This window comes from Heterodontus francisci, chromosome 16, assembly GCF_036365525.1.
Source record: "Heterodontus francisci isolate sHetFra1 chromosome 16, sHetFra1.hap1, whole genome shotgun sequence".
NCBI lineage: Eukaryota > Metazoa > Chordata > Chondrichthyes > Heterodontiformes > Heterodontidae > Heterodontus > Heterodontus francisci.
The window spans coordinates 54,930,296-54,946,621 of NC_090386.1; the positions used below are offsets into that span (position 1 = coordinate 54,930,296).

The 16,326-nt window shown below is 41.8% G+C and overlaps 1 pseudogene; it reads right to left on the reverse strand.

Annotated features, from left to right (window-relative positions):
• The window catches only part of LOC137378279 (sodium- and chloride-dependent neutral and basic amino acid transporter B(0+)-like), a 180,229-nt pseudogene that overhangs the window by 93,908 nt on the left and 69,995 nt on the right, over positions 1-16,326 (reverse strand).

Consider the following 16,326-nt stretch of genomic DNA (forward strand, 5'->3'; position numbering starts at 1 on the left):
GACAGGAGGGAGAAGAGGAGGGACAGGGGGAGGGGGGAGGAACAATATGAAAGGCACAATTCAGCATAGTGGTGCCTCATCAGACCCCTTTCCTATCCTGAGTGGCGTGAAACAGGGCTGTGTTCTGGCACCTACACTGTTTGGGATCTTCTTCTCACTGCTGCTCTCACATGCGTTCAAGTCTTCAGAAGAAGGAATTTTCCTCCACACAAGATCAGATGGCAGGTTGTTCAACCTTGCCCGTCTTAGAATGAAGACCAAAGTACGGAAGGTCCTCATCAGGGAACTCCTCTTTGCTGACGATGCTGCATTAACATCCCACACTGAAGAGTGTCTGCAGAGACTCATCAACAGGATTGCAGCTGCCCGCAATGAATTTGGTCTAAACACCAGCCTCAAGAAAACGAACATCATGAGACAGGACATCAGAAATGCTCCATCCATCAATATCGGCGATCACGCTCTGGAAGTGGTCTAAGAGTTCACCTGCCAAGGCTCAACTATCACCAGTAACCTGTCTCTCGATGCAGAAATCAACAAGCGCATGGGAAAGGCTTCCACTGCTATGTCCAGACTGGCCAAGAGAGTGTGGGAAAATGGGGCACTGACATGGAACACAAACGTCCAAGTGTATCAAGCCTGTGTCCTCAGTACCTTGCTCCACGGCAGCGAGGCCTGGACAACGTACGTCAGCCAAGAGCAACGTTTCAACTCATTCCATCTTCGCTGCCTCCGGAGAATCCTTGGCATCAGGTGGCAGGACCGTATCTCCAACGCAGAAGTCCTCGAGGCGGACAACAGCCCCAGCATATACACCCTACTGAGCCAGTGGCGCTTGAGATGGCTTGGCCATGTGAGCCACATGGAAGATGGCAGGATCCCCAAGGACGCATTGCACAGCGAGCTCATCACTGGTATCAGACCCATCGGCCGTCCATGTCTCCACATTAAAGACATCTGCAAACGCGACATGAAGTGCTGTGACATTGACCATAAGTCCTGGGAGTCAGTTGCCAGTGATCGCCAGAGCTGGCAGACAGCCATAAAGGCGGCACTAAAGAGTGGTGAGTCGAAGAGACTTAGCAGTTGGCAGGAAAAAAGATAGAAGCGCAAGGCGAGAGCCAACTGTGTAATAGCCCCGATAACCAATTTTATCTGCAGCGCCTGTGGAAGAGTCTGTCACTCTAGAATTGGCCTTTATAGCCACTCCAGACGCTGCTTCACAAACCACTGACCACCTCCAGGCGCTTACCCATTGTCTCTCGAGGCAAGGAGGTCAAAGATAGAAGATAAAGGAATGGATTAATAGTAAGGTTCATTCGTCCTGAATGGATTTAGCTCAGTTATACAATTGGTCAAACAAATAGAAAGTTAAGTTTAGCACTGAATGTGAAGTATTGCATAATAAAACCATAAGCATCATATGCAGATACTGAAGGGAACAGAATCTGCACAGGTAAACTCAACAAGCAGCTGGGACTAAAGGCAGGTTTCAAATTAAAACTTACATCTGAGGTAAATTAGAAAATCTTAAGTGTACAGCTTATAACTTATATATGCAACAAGGGACACAGGAAAATAAAGCAAAATGTAAAATTCTTTGAAAAGTATAGATGAAATCTACAGAAACCAGCAGAGGATGACTTAAAAAAAAGGAGAAATTAGAATGTGACAGTCAACTAGCAAGAAATATAAAAACAGACAGACAGTAAGAGCTTCTACAAGTATATAAACAGAGAGTGGCTAAAGTAAATGATGGTCCCTCAGAGGATAAGAACTGGGGAATTAATAATAGGAAATGGCAGAGACTTTGAACAAATATTTTGTGTCTTCACAGTAGCAGACACAAAAAGCATCCCAAGAATAGTAGACAATCAAGGGGCAAAAGGGATGGAGGAACTTAAAACAATCACTATCACTGGAGAAAAAATACTAGGAAAACTAATGGGACTAAAGGCTAACAAATCTCCTGGACGTGATGGCCTGAATCCTAGCGTCTTTCTTAAAAGAAGTGGCTGCAGAGATAGTGGATGCATTGGTTGTAATCTTCCAAAACTCCCTAGATTCTGAAAAGGTCCCATCAGATTGGAAACCACATATGAAACACCTCTATTCAAGAAAGGAGGGAGATAGAAAGCAGGAAACTATAGGCCTCTCCACTTCTTCCTGGAACAGAGTCCCAACCAGTCCCCATCCACCACCACCCTCCTTCGCCTGGCTGAACTTGTTCTCACATTGAACAACTTCTCCTTCAACTCCACGCACTTCCTTCAAGTAAAAGCTGTCGCTATGGGTACCCGCATGGGTCCTAGTTATGCCTGTCTTTTTGTGGGATATGTTGAGCATTCTTTTTTTTAATAGAGATACAGCACTGAAACAGGCCCTTCGGCCCACCGAGTCTGTGCCGACCATCAACCACCCATTTAAACTAATCCTACACTAATTCCATATTCCTACCACATCCCCACCTGTCTCTATATTTCCCTACCACCTACCTATACAAGGGGCAATTTATAATGGCCAATTTATCTATCAACCTGCAAGTCTTTGGCATGTGGGAGGAAACCGGAGCACCCAGAGGAAACCCACGCAGCACAGGGAGAACTTGCAAACTCCACACAGACAGTACCCAGAATTGAACCCGGGTTGCTGGAGCTGTGAGGCTGCGGTGCTAACCACTGCGCCACCCTAGACACATGGAGAACTTACAAACTCCCCCAACTCTTTTTCCGGTACATTGATGACTGTATCGGTGCTGTTTCCTGCTCCCGCCCCGAACTGGAAAACTTTAGCAACTTTGCTTCCAATTTCCACCCTTCTTTCACCTTTACATGGTCCATCTCTGACACTTCCCTTCCTTTCCTCGACTTCTCTGTCTCCATCTCTGGGGATAGGTTGTCTACTAATATCCATTATAAGCCCACCGACTCCCACAGCTACCTCGACTACACTTCTTCACACCCTACCTCCTGTAAGGACTCCATTCCATTCTCCCAGTTTCTCCGTCTTAGACGCATCTGCTCTGATGATGCTACCTTCCATGACGGTGCTTCTGGTATGACCTCCTTTTTCCTCAACCGAGGATTCACCCCCCCCCCTCCACTGTTGTTGACAGGGCCCTCAACCGTGTCCGGTCCATTTCCCATACCTCTGCCCTCAACCCTTCCCCCTCCCTCCCAGAACCGTGACAGGGTTCCCCTTGTCCTCACTTTCCACCCCATCAGCCTCCACATCCAAAGGACCATCCTCCGCCATTTCCGCCACCTCCAGCGTGATGCCACTACCAAACGCATCTTCCCCTCCCTTCCCGTCAGCATTCCGAAGGGATCGTTCCCTCCGCGACACCCTGGTCCACTCCTCCATTAACCCCACCACCTTGTCCCCATCCCATGGCACCTTCCCCTGCAATCGCAGGAGGTGTAATACCTGCCCATTTACCTCCTCTCGCCTCACTATCCCAGGCCCCAAACACTCCTTTCAGGTGAAGCAGCGATTTACTTGTACTTCTTTCAACGTAGTGTACTGTATTCGCTGCTCACAATGTGGTCTCCTCTACATTGGGGAGACCAAGCGCAGACTGGGTGACCGTTTTGCGGAACACCTCCGCTCGGTCCGCAAGCAGGACCCTGAGCTTCCGGCTGCTTGCTATTTCAACACTCCCCCCTGCTCTCATGCTCACATCTCTGTCCTGGGATTGCTGCAGTGTTCCAGTGAACATCAAAGCAAGCTCGAGGAACAGCATCTCATCTACCGATTAGGCACACTACAGCCTGCCGGACTGAACATTGAGTTCAATAATTTCAGAGCATGACAGCCCCCATTATACTTTCATTTTTAGTTGTTTTTTTTCTTTTTTCTTCTTTTTTACATTTTTTACAACCTTTTTGTTTTTTGCATTTATTTCACTTCATCTTAGTTTGCTCAGTTTGCTTACCCACTGTTTTTGTCATGTTTGCACTTGCTGCTGTTCAATATTCAGTGTATTCACACCTATTCTGTACTAATGCTTTGTCTTTCAACACACCATTAACATATTGTTTGCCTTTGCTCCATGACCTTTAGATCAGCTATGTGGCCTTGTCCAATCTGCACCTTCTCCTTTGTTATCTCTTGCCCCACCCCTACCTCACTTGCTTATAACCTGTGACATTTTTAATATTTGTCAGTTCCGAAGAAGGGTCACTGACCCAAAACGTTAACTCTGCTTCTCTTTCCATAGATGCTGCCAGACCTGCTGAGTGGTTCCAGCATTTCTTGTTTTTATTTCAGATTTCCAGCATCCACAGTATTTTGCTTTTATTAAACTATAGGCCAGTTAGCCTAACATCTGTCATTCGGAGAATGCTGGAATCCATCATTAAGGAAGTAGTAGCAGGACATTTAGAAAATCATAGTACAATCAAGCAAAGTCAATATTGCTTTGTGAAAGGAAAATAGTGTTTGACAAATTTATTTGAGTTCTTTGAGGATGCAACAAGCAGGGTGGATAAAGGGGAACCAGTAGATGTAGTGTATTTGGATTTCTAAAAGACGTTTGATAAAGTGCCACGTAAAATGATACTGCACAACAGCTCATTGTGTTGGGGGTAATATATTAACTTGGATAGGAGGGTTGACTAGCTAACAGGAAACAGAGTCAGGATAAATGGGTCAATTCAAGGTTGGCAAACTGTAACAAGTGTAGTGCCACACGGATCAGGGCTAGGGCCTCAACTATTTACAACCTATATTAATGACTTGGATGAAGGGACTGAGTGCATTGTCGCCAAATTTGCTGATAATACTAAGATAGTTAGGAAAGCAAGTTGTGAGGAGGAGACAAAGTATCAGCAAAGGGATATAGGTTATGTGAGCAGACAAAAATTTGGCAGATGGGAGTATAATGTAGGAAAAAGTGAGGTTGTCCACTTTGGTGAGAAGAATAGAAAAGCAGACCATTATTTAAATGGAGAGAGACTGTAGAATGCTGCAGTACAGAGGGATCTGACTGTCGTCATAAATAAACCACAACAAGTTAGCATGCAGGTACAGTGAGTAATTAGGAAGGCAAATGGTCTTTATTGCAAGGGAGATGGAGTATAAAAGTGGAGAAGTCTTGCTACAATTATACAGGGCGTTGGTGAGACCACACCTAGAGTACTACATGCAGTTTCGGTCTCCTTATTTAAGGAAAGATGTACTTGCAGTTCAGAGAAGGTTCACCAGGTTGATTCCTGGGATGAAGGGGTTGTCTTATGAGGAAAAGTTGAGCAGGTTGTACCTATATTCATTGGAGTTTAGAAGAATGAGAAGTGATCTTATTGAAGCACAGAAGATTCTTAGGGGGCTTGACAAGGTAGATGCTGAGATGTTACCCCTCATGGGGGAATCTAGAACTTGGGGGCACAGTTTCAAAATAAGGGGAAAACCATAACAAGTTTAACAATTTAAGACAGAGATGAGGAGGAATTTCTTCTCTCAGAGGGTCGCTAATCTTTGAAATTCTCTAACCGAGAGAGCAGCAGAGGCTGGGTCATTGACAATATTCAAGGCTGAGCAAGATTGATTTTTGATCAGGAAAGTGGAGTTAAGGCCACAACCAGATTAGCCATGATCTTATTAAATGGCAAAGCAGGCTTGAGGGGCCAAATGGTCTATTCCTGCTCCTATTTTTTATGTTCTTATGCTCTGTTTACCTCCGCATGAGCCAATTTTGAGAAATCTGACTGCCTTCCAATGTAGTACTCAATTCCATTCTTGGCTCCCTCCAGAGTAGCTCCTCGAATAAGCAGCATAAGTATAACCAGGTAAGGGAATGTGGCAGTGAAATAAACCACCTAACCAAAGAAAACAAGCTATTAAGTTTCACCTCAATACTGCTGGTCAAAAAAATTGTACATTTACAATTTAAAAAAAATGAATCCAATTAAATTTCAAGCTAATACAATTGTAATCAAAGCAGAGATGTTAAATAGAACATATCTGCAGAAGTAAAAAATCTAAACAAAGGTTATATACTTATACTAGATCAAGAACCACACTTAAACTGAATAGAAAATAGCAAAATATTATTCTAATTTGTGCACTCACATTCAGAAAAACAATTTAAACAGATGACAAAATTGATACAGTGGGCCAAATATTTTAATTCCTTAAACCATTGATTTGAAAGCACATTTACATATCTTGTGGTCTTTTGTCATTTTTACTAGCTCTTGCAATTCACATAGGTGTTTTACCTGACACACGACTCCACCCCAATGTGACCCATTGCTCCCATCCACAGCATCTGTGAAACAGCTGCTCCTTTTGACCTACATTATCCTCATCCAACTTACGTAAAAACACCTTTTCCCAGCAGCCCTGCAATTATTTTCTCTTCAGATAATTACCCAATACCCTTTTGAAAGCCGTGGTTGAATCTGCCTCCACCACACTCTCAGGTAGCGTATTCCAGATCCTAACCTCATGTCGCCTGTAGATCTTTCGTCAATCTGTGTCCTCTGGTTCTTGACCCTTCTACCAATGGGAACAGTTTCTTCCTATCTATTTCACCCAGACCTCTCATGATTTTGAGCATCTCTATCAAATCTTGTCTCAATCTTCTATTAGGAGAACAGCCCTAGCTTCTCCAATCTATTCTCGGAACTGAAGTCCCTCATCCCTGGAACCATAGTTGTAAATCTTTTCTGCACCCTCTCAAATACCTTCATATCCTTCATAAAGTGTAGTGCCCAGAGTTGGTCACAATATTCCAGTTGAGGCTGAACTAGTGTTTTATAAAGGTTCACCATAACTTCCTTGCTTTTGTATTCAATGCCTCTATTTATTAAGTCCAGGATCCTATATGCCTTATTAACCTCATTCTCAACCTGCACTGCCACCTTCAACGATTTGTGCACACATAGCCACAGGTCCCTTTGCATCTACAACCTCTTTGGAAATCTTTTATTTTGTATTGCCTCTCCTCATTCTTCCTCCCAAAATGTGTCGCTTCACATTTCTTTGCATGACATTTCATCTGCCATGTGTCTGCCCATTGCGACAGCCTGTCTATGCCTTCTTGAAGTCTATCTCTATCCTCTTCACAGTTCACATACTTCCAAGTTCTGTACCATCTGCAAATTTTGAAATTGTGCCCTGTACACCGAAGTCTAGGTCATTAATATAGATCAAGAAAAGAAATGGTCCTAATACCGATCCCTGGGGAACCCCACTATATGGACTGGATTTTCTAAGCTCGCAGCTGAGGGCAGCCCGCCCGCATGGCCCGCACGCCAAAGAGCCACCGCGATTCAAAGGGTGGCGGCTCATTTAAATAGCCAGGATGGGCCGTCCCCCCCCACCCAGATCATGTGGAGGGGTGGGCTGTCCTTCCCTGGCAATGGCGTCAGCTGCTTGTGCACAGGCGCTGATGCCATTTTTAAAGGGCTGTTAGCCCTACTGGCATATTTAAATATTTAAAGAAGCATTTATTTAATTTAATCAAATCTATCTCTTTTATGCCTCTCCCACCTCGCCTATAACAATTAATTATTTGCTTTTTACCTCCCCTAAAACACTTACCTTTACCATCTGACCTCCCCCCCCAACCCCACCACACCAAACTGCACAAATGTTACAACCAGATGAGAAAGGGGTCTAGGAGTTCCCTCTCAGCCTTTTCCTGCTTTGACTGTAACAGGGTTTAATTTTTAAAACACGGTGTTTTTAGCTTCCCCTCAGTGAATCCTTGTTCACTGCTCTCCAATTATCATGAAAAATAAATCAACCAGATAGGTTTTCTTAGATTTAAACAAGAAAGGTGTAAGTTTATTAACCTTAAAACTCTAATTTGGTTAAAACTACTAAAAATACGCAAAGCGACCACGCTAGCATACATACACGATGAACGCACACGCAGATACAGAAAAGGAGAAAGAATTAAGGGGAAAGGTTTGAAGCAATAGCAGGGATTCATTTACTGTCTTTTTAGTTCGATGTAAACTCTCTGGCTGCAGTTAAATCTTGCCGTCTAGTTGGGCCCCTGTACACACTTTCAAACTTGTTTCGATGGCGTTCTGTCTTCTTGAAATCCAGTTGCAGTCTCTTCTTTTTGTGAGAGAGAGAGAGAGAAAGAGAGAGGGGGAGATGCTCTCTCTTCAAGTTCAGTTGCACTCTGACTTCAAACTGTTCTGTGAACACAATTCAAACTGAACCTAGGCCAGCAGGCCAGTCATGCGACTAACTTTTTTTTTAAAAAACAACCTGCCCGGTGAGGTTTTATGGATTCTTTCAATCTTAGTAGACATCCTCAGTAGGGGGCTGGAATGCTGGTCTTCACACATTCAATATCTTTTGATCAAAATCCATTTGGTTAATTGAATCAGGGAGCAGTTCCATTGCCTTTGCCAGGCAACTGTCTCTATAAATGCAAATATTTCCATCCACTGTCCTTTTAGAATGCAGGTGCAGCCATGTTTTCAGTCCAGTAAGAGTTTAAAATTAATGTTCCATATGACGAAATTAATATGCCTCATTCTTGGCAGGTGTGGTTTTCATAACAACAAACTTTAAACTTCAACCCTTCTCACCATCTCCTACACCCATGATGTTAATTTGACTACATCGTCCCCACCCCGCACTGAGAAACTTACCTCCTCTCCCTCCCCACCAGTGTTGTGCCTCGTTTCCTCAGACAGGGATCTGAAGGCGCAGAAGTACCAGCCGTCAGGTCAAAGATCGTAGCAGAACATGAGGAGGCAATGTATGTTTATTTAAATTAATTATTTTAATTGATTTAAATATTGAAATTATGGTCCTGTCGCTCAGCGGCGGGGAGGCCAGCACAGTACCTTGCCACTGCCCGGAGGATCGGGCCTGATCCTGCCGGCGTCGAGGTCCGTGATGAGCCTCATCCAGGGCCATCTTCAGGACCCCTCCACCATTGCTCCTTAAAATCCAGCCCTATACCTTCCTTGAATCAGAAAAACAACCATTCACCATATAGATTGGGTAAACCTAATCAGCACTAATACTGTGGAGGATGAACTCCTGGAGTGTGTACAAGATGGGTTTCTGGAGCAGTACATTGAAGAACCAACTAGGGATCGGGTTATTTTAGATGCATTATATAACGAGAAAGGGCTAATTAATAATATTGCTATAAAAGAGCCTATGGAAATTGTGACCATTATGAGATAGAATTTTATATTAATTTTGAAAGTGATATAGTTCATTCTGAAACTAGGATCCTAAATCTGAACAAAGGAAACTATGAAGATATGGGGGGAGAAGTTGGCTATGGTGGATTGGGAAAATACACAAAGATTTGATGGTAGACAGGCAATGGCTAGTATTTAAAGAAGTATTACATGATTCACAGTAAATACACCTCTATTCCTATAAGACACAAAAACACACCAGAAGATGAATCAACTGTGGTTAACAAAAGAAGTTAAAGATTGCTTTTGATCAAAGAAAGTGGCTTATAAAGTTGCCAGAAAAAGTGGTAAGCCCGAGGACTGGGAATAATTTAAAATCTCGCAAAGGATGACCAAGAAACTGATAAAGAAATTGAAAAGAGAATATGAATGCAAGCTAGCAAGAAACATAAAGGTGGACTGTAAATGCTTCTTTAGGTATGTGAAAAGGAAAAAATTAGCAAGGACAAATGTGGGTCCATTACAGGTGGAGACAGGAGATTTATAATGGAGACTAGGGAAATGGTGTAGAAGCTAAACAATTACTTTTTGTCTGCCTTCACTGAGCAAGATACAGAAAATCTCCCAGAAATATTAGGGAACCATGGGGCTTGTGTTACGACCGAGGCGGGAAGACTGCACTGTTTACTCTAGTCTTATTTCTCCACAGGTCACAGCATATTTAAATGTTCCCACTTATCGATACGGTCAATCATTTACTCTATTTTTCCCAGAATAAAACACACCAATCAGGTTTCTTTAATAAACAATAAAATTATCAGTTTATTATATATCAAATCTTAACCAGCAATGGCATAAAGCATAGAAATATAGATTGAAATATACAAGATCCCTTTCTACCTTAGAGACAGGCACACACACGCACGCACACAGGTTAACTGAAAAAAATAAAAGGGATTTTTGTTTAAAGGTCTAATACAAAAATCAGACAAAACAAAACACTTAGGCTGAATACTTGAAGAAAAATAGATATGGAAAGATGTCCTTTATTTTGGTTTGGCGTCCCATATGCGTACAGCCAGCTGTCACTGGGCTCTTCCGAGAACAGCTCTTTCCAGGTAATGTTGAAGATCAGTTTGGGTAGGCTTTCGAAGAAATGCAGCTACAGAGGTTTCTGATAGGCTTTACAGCAGAAATGCAGTAACAGGGATTTCAGTTCCCACATATCCGATACGCAAGTTTTCTTCAAATACAGGAGGAAAGAGGAGACTGACACACTGGACACGCAGGGTTTCTTTCAAAGAGAGAGAAAGAGATGAGCTGGGTTTCCTTGGCAGGGAAAAAAAAAATTGTTTTCCAAGCTGTTGACACTCCAGCTGGCTTTTTAAATGTACAAACTCAATGTCCAAAGCAAAACCATAAACAATGTCACAAGAGACAATCCTCCTGACATCTATAAATTTTGACCGATCACTTCTCTGTAAACATCTTCTCTAAGTCAAAACGACAAGCTCCCTGCTGGTATTTTATCTGAAAACAGGTGCCTTCCAGTAAGGGCTGGTTCACAAGCCAAGTCCAGAAACCTTCTGGTGACCTCTTTTAAAGAACAAAGTTCAGCATCTCTTCAAGCTTCCAGATGAATCAATGTCCACAATTCAACTATAAGTCCTTAAAAATATATTTTACAAAAAATAGCAGTCTCGTAACACTTGTGAAAATGAGCAACAGGAAAGAAATTAGTACCAATAAAGAGGTTGAAGGTTGATAAATCCCCTGGATCAGATGTGTTACATCCCAGAGTGTTGAAGGAGGTGGCTATTGAGATAGTGTTTATTTTTCAAATTTCTACAGATTCTGGAAAGGTTTCTGTTGACTGAAAAGTAGCAAATGTAATCCCACTATTTAAGAAAGGAGAAAGAGAGAAAATGGGGAAGTACAGACCTGACAGTTTGATGTCAGTAGTAGGGAAAATGTTAACATCTATTGTAAAGGATGTGATAACTAGACACTTAGAAATAAAGATATGATTGGGCAGAATCAACATCGATTTATGAAAGGGAACTCAAGTTTGATAAACCTGTTAGAGTTTTTTGAGGATGTTACTTATAGCAGTGTTATAAATGGTTTTATTTTTGTACTAAAATCTTAGACTTCTGTGTGTTTTAAAAAACTGAAAAAGGATTTTCAGTAGACTTGGACATCAGCAAATAGCTGGAAATTTTGGATGTTGACTTTGTATGCAAGAGTAGGGGAGCAAGCAGTTTCAAGGAAAGCGCGAGGGGTTCTAAACTCCTTTGAGTGACAAGGAGACACTATTTCTGGACATGTGAACATGTTCAGGAAGGTTTTTTTACACTTTGGACTTTTAAAAACCAGTGAGTTGGGCAAAGAGGAGGCATTTTGAAATCTTTGCTTTGACCTGATTGGAGAAAGAGAGAAAGACCCAGAAAAGTGTTACCTCTCTCTGAAAAGGAAAGGTGGCAGATTCCTGTTGCCTCCTGTCTCTGAAGAACCCTTGCATCCAGTGTGGTTCCTGCAGCTTCCTGTGTTGCAAGAAATCCTGAAATCTGAATTCTTCTACTGCTAGACTGCTGCTGACCTAAGCAGACTTGTTGCCACACCCCTGATGAAAGACCTATGTGATGCCTGCTGCAGTTAAATTGCCATGACTGCCTACCCATCACAGACTGTTCATTAACCTCACCTGGAGAGACTTCGAGTTGCATCTGACTATTTGACTCTGGGACACCTCACCGTACCGAAAACATCCCACCAGAACTCGATAGACACAATTATTTTATTTTTCCTTTTTATTCCTAAGAAACAGCTGTAAACCAAAAAATCCTTTCCCCGGTTAACTTTTTAAAAAAAATGTACGTGTGTGTGCCTGAGGGCTAAGGAACTAAGGGGTTTTTCATATATATAGATTTATCTTGTTAGTAGTTAAGACCTATTATTTATTTTCTAATAAATAGTTAATGATGCTGTTTAAAGAAACCTGCTTTGGTGTGCTTTATTCTGGGGGACAAATTGAGTGTCTAATTTGGCTATTCTTTGATATGCTGTTACCTGTGGAGTAGTAGGATTGAATTAACAATGCATTACTCCCGTCTTGGTCATAACAATAGAGAAAGGAGAACCAGTGGATGTGGTATATTTGGATTTTCAGAAGGCTTTTGATAAGGTCCTACACAGGTTAGTAAACAAAATTAGAACACATGAATCAGGGTAATATACTGGTATGGATCAAGAATTGGTTAACAGATAGAAAACAGAGAGTAGGAATAAATGGGTCATTCTCAGGATGGCAGGCTGTTACTAATGGGGTACCACAAGGATCAGTGCCAAGGCCACAGCTGTTCACAATCTATATAAATGATTTGGATGTGGGGACCAAATGTAATATTTCCAAATTTACTGATGACACAAAACTGGGTAGAAATGTAAGTTGTGAGGAGGATGCAGGCTCGTCGGGCTGAATGGCCTACTCCTGCTCCTATGTTCCTGTGTACCACTACTCTGTCTTCTGCTACTTCATCTTCTGTCACTCAGCCAACTTCGTATCCATGTTTTCAACTGCCTGAGCAGAGTTCTGAAATTCTCTCCCTAAACCTTTCTGCCGTTTTCCTCCTTTAAGACACTTTAGTTATATAGTACCTTTAACGTAATTAATTGTCCCAAGGCTCTTCACTGGGGCACTATAAAACAAAGTATGACACTGAAACACAAAGGCAGATATTAGGTTAGATGACCAAAAGCTTGGAGGTAGGATTTAAGGAGTGTCTTGAAGCAAGGTGGAGAGGCAGAGAGGTGTAGGGAGGGTATTCCAGAGCTTGGGACCTAGGCAATTGAAGGTGGGGACACCAATGATGCAGCAATTGAAATCAGGCTTGCACAAGAGGCCAGAATGAGAGGAGTGCAGAAAACTTGGAGGATTGTGGGGCTGGAGAAGATTAGAGTGACTGGGATCCGTCTTTGACTAAAATTTTGGTCATCTGCCTTATGTGGCTCAGTGTTATATTTCATTTTATAATGCCGCTGTGTAACATCTTGGAACATTATGTTAAAGGTGCTATATAAATATAAGTTGTTGCTGGTTTAGTAAGTCATAGGAACAAATTTCTTTTGCAGTTGTTGTCCATAAGCATTGCCACAGGAGATCAATTAGTGATTTAAAATTTGAAATAGCAATCTTTCCTAACTGGAATGGTTGAGCATAGAATATAAATTATACATAGAGCATTAATTTGCAAAATTTAAATGCAGCACATTCACGTTCTATGCTACAGCATAATCTATCTAATATAGAATTTTGTGCCTGAGGTGATTGCCATCCCATTTTTCGCATAGTTCTGCTTCCACTGTTCCAAGTGCTTCAATACCTCACAGGCCAAACATAGCAGCATCGGGGATTGAGAGACTTACAGGAAAAGACCGGAAAATAAAGCGAGCAATAATTGTAGCCACCCAGAGATGACAACAAGAGAAAGACAGAAGAGCAGAAAAATTAACAGTAGGAAGATAAGGAATTACAGAGAGACAGAGAGATAGAGAAAAAAAAGAGAGACAGAAAGACAGACAGATAGAAAGACACAGGGGGGCATTTTATGCTCACCCTGTAGTGGGCTTGGAGGTGCTGAGAGCATAAAATCAGGTGGGATGGTGGGGTAGGGTGGGGGGTTCCTGCCAGCATCCTGCCTCCGCCAAAGTTTAGTCTGGGGTAGTAAGGTCTGTGAACGGCCTTCCTGCCCCACTGTCAATTGAGGTCTTTAACTGGGCAATTAATCCCCAATTAAGGGCCTCATCCCGGAGCCGTAGCAATTATCCATGCGGCAGGTGGCCCTGTTGCTGCACGGGAAACACAGCAGAAAAAACTATGTGGACTGCTTCCTGGCTCCAGGATTAGGGGGGGTGGGGGGGAGGGTGTGGGGGGAGGGGTGTCCCTCATTAAAGGCACGTAGTTCCTGAATGAGGGACCCAGCATTGGGAAAGGTGGGGGGTCGCTTCGAGCCACAACCCCCAGCCCTTGCTAGCGACACCCCTCTAGCCCCCTCCCCCACGACCTCCCATCCCATGGTGGCCTGTGATTGGCCAGCAGCTCTTCAAGGGCAGGACTTCTGGTGATGGGGTCCTTGATCCTGTGCAAGACCCAGCGCTGTCCACATAAGCGCCCAATTGGCACTAGATTCGGCGGGCCTCCCAGAGAAGAGATGATGCGGGGTCCTCAGCGTCAGTTTTTCCGGACGCCGCAACCCCCACCACATGTATAAAATCCCGGCCACAGAGAGACAGAAAGACACAGACAGACAGAAAAACACAGACAGACAGAAAATTACTTCGTTATCAATAAATGAGATACATTGGTGCAAGAATCCATACTTTAGCAGAATCTTAATTCTATTTTGCTAGACCTTTTTACCTTTCCTGATGATCTGATTCCTTTACATAGTACCACCCCAATGATCAGCCACGTCAGAAGCAAGCAGAGGGCTAAATGCCAGACTACATAACCAGTCTCATCAATTGAATCTGTACGATGCAAAACTACTTTACTAAATAAAATGAAAAACATCTGATGTAAGAATACTGTTCATTGCACAGTTTCTCGTAAATACAAGCTTTTAGCTAAATACAAATGCATTTGAAAGATGCCCAGATCATTCGTACTCTTTCTAGAATTTAAATTGTTACAAAGAATCGAAATTAAATTGAACATGCTTTAAATTCTTCTGTTTATTTGAAGCAAAACAGTGCTGAGAAAACTTGGAATGAGAAAATCCCATTAAGCTTTATGGGGACTGGTAGGAAAGTGAAGTTAAGGCCACAATCCGATCAGCCATGATATTCTTGAATGGCCTACTCCTGCTCCTGTTTCTTATGATCTTATGATTACATGGTCTGCACACAAATATCTTCATTACTGAAACCCCTCCTCATTCCCTCTGATCCAAGAAGTGTATAATCACTTACAGACCCCTATGTGATTCAAACTGGTCTATTAATATCTGCATAATTCTTAATCTCCTTCCTCAGCAATTAACCCAAATTAAGTACTTTCTCTGTTAGTACTGATGAAAGCAATTGGTGGCTTGATTTGAAAATGTTTGTTACAATAGAATTAATTTGATAGAATTATAAAGTATAGTTAAAATAGCAGAAATAATTATCTATTTGTTAATTCACATCTGTCGCATTGATGGACATGATATTTCTGTCCAAACCATTACCTCACAATTCAGACATCAGTGCAATTAATTGAAATGGAAAGGAGGAAATTAATCACTGATTATTTTTAGTCATTTAATTTTCGATGCAGTGCTAATAGTGAGACTCCTTTAAAAACAAGGTAACAAAAATAATTTAAAAAAAAATTACTGTATGAATATTGCACTACTGAAGCAATTCGACAGTATGATAAATAAGTTTATTTGAATTGTTTCATAATGACAGGGTCATTATTTTAACCTCATTTTTTAAACAGATATGTAATATAAATATGTATCTGAATCAAACTTAACAACTGCTTATTTATTTTGCTAATTTCACAAAAGATAAACTCAGTCAATGCAGCTATTCAGCCATTCTACTTACATCCAGTAATGCTCACTTGAGCTTTGTTGATGTACATCGATTTTAGTTCCATTTCTGCAACTTTCATTTTTTATTATTTGAGTAGTTCCATCAGCCAGTGTAAAATTGCAGAAAGATTCTGTAAAGTGTAGTAGGCATGATAATACATTTTATTTAAAATGTTATAATTTTAGTCATAAAACAAAACATTAACTGAACCTTCAAAAACATTTAGCAGGTCTGGCAGCATCTGTGGAGAGAGAAGCAGAGTTAACGTTTCAGGTCAGTGACCCTTCATCAGAACTGGCAAATATTAGAAATGTAGAAGGTTTTAAGCAAGTAAAGCAGGGGTGGGGCAAGAGATAACCAAAGAGAAGGTGTTGAAAGAACAAGGTCACAGAGAATAACTGACCAGAAGGTCATGAAGCAAAGGCAAATGGTATGTTAATGGTATGGTGAAAGACAAAGCTTAAGTGCAGAGAGGGTGTCAACTGACAGACAAATGAACAGCCTGGCCTCAAGCACAAACATAAAAAATAACAGTGGGTGGGCACAGTAGAAACAAACTAAAACAAAACAAACAAATAAAAAAAAGAAAAATAACTAAAAATACTAATAAAATGGGGGGCCTGTC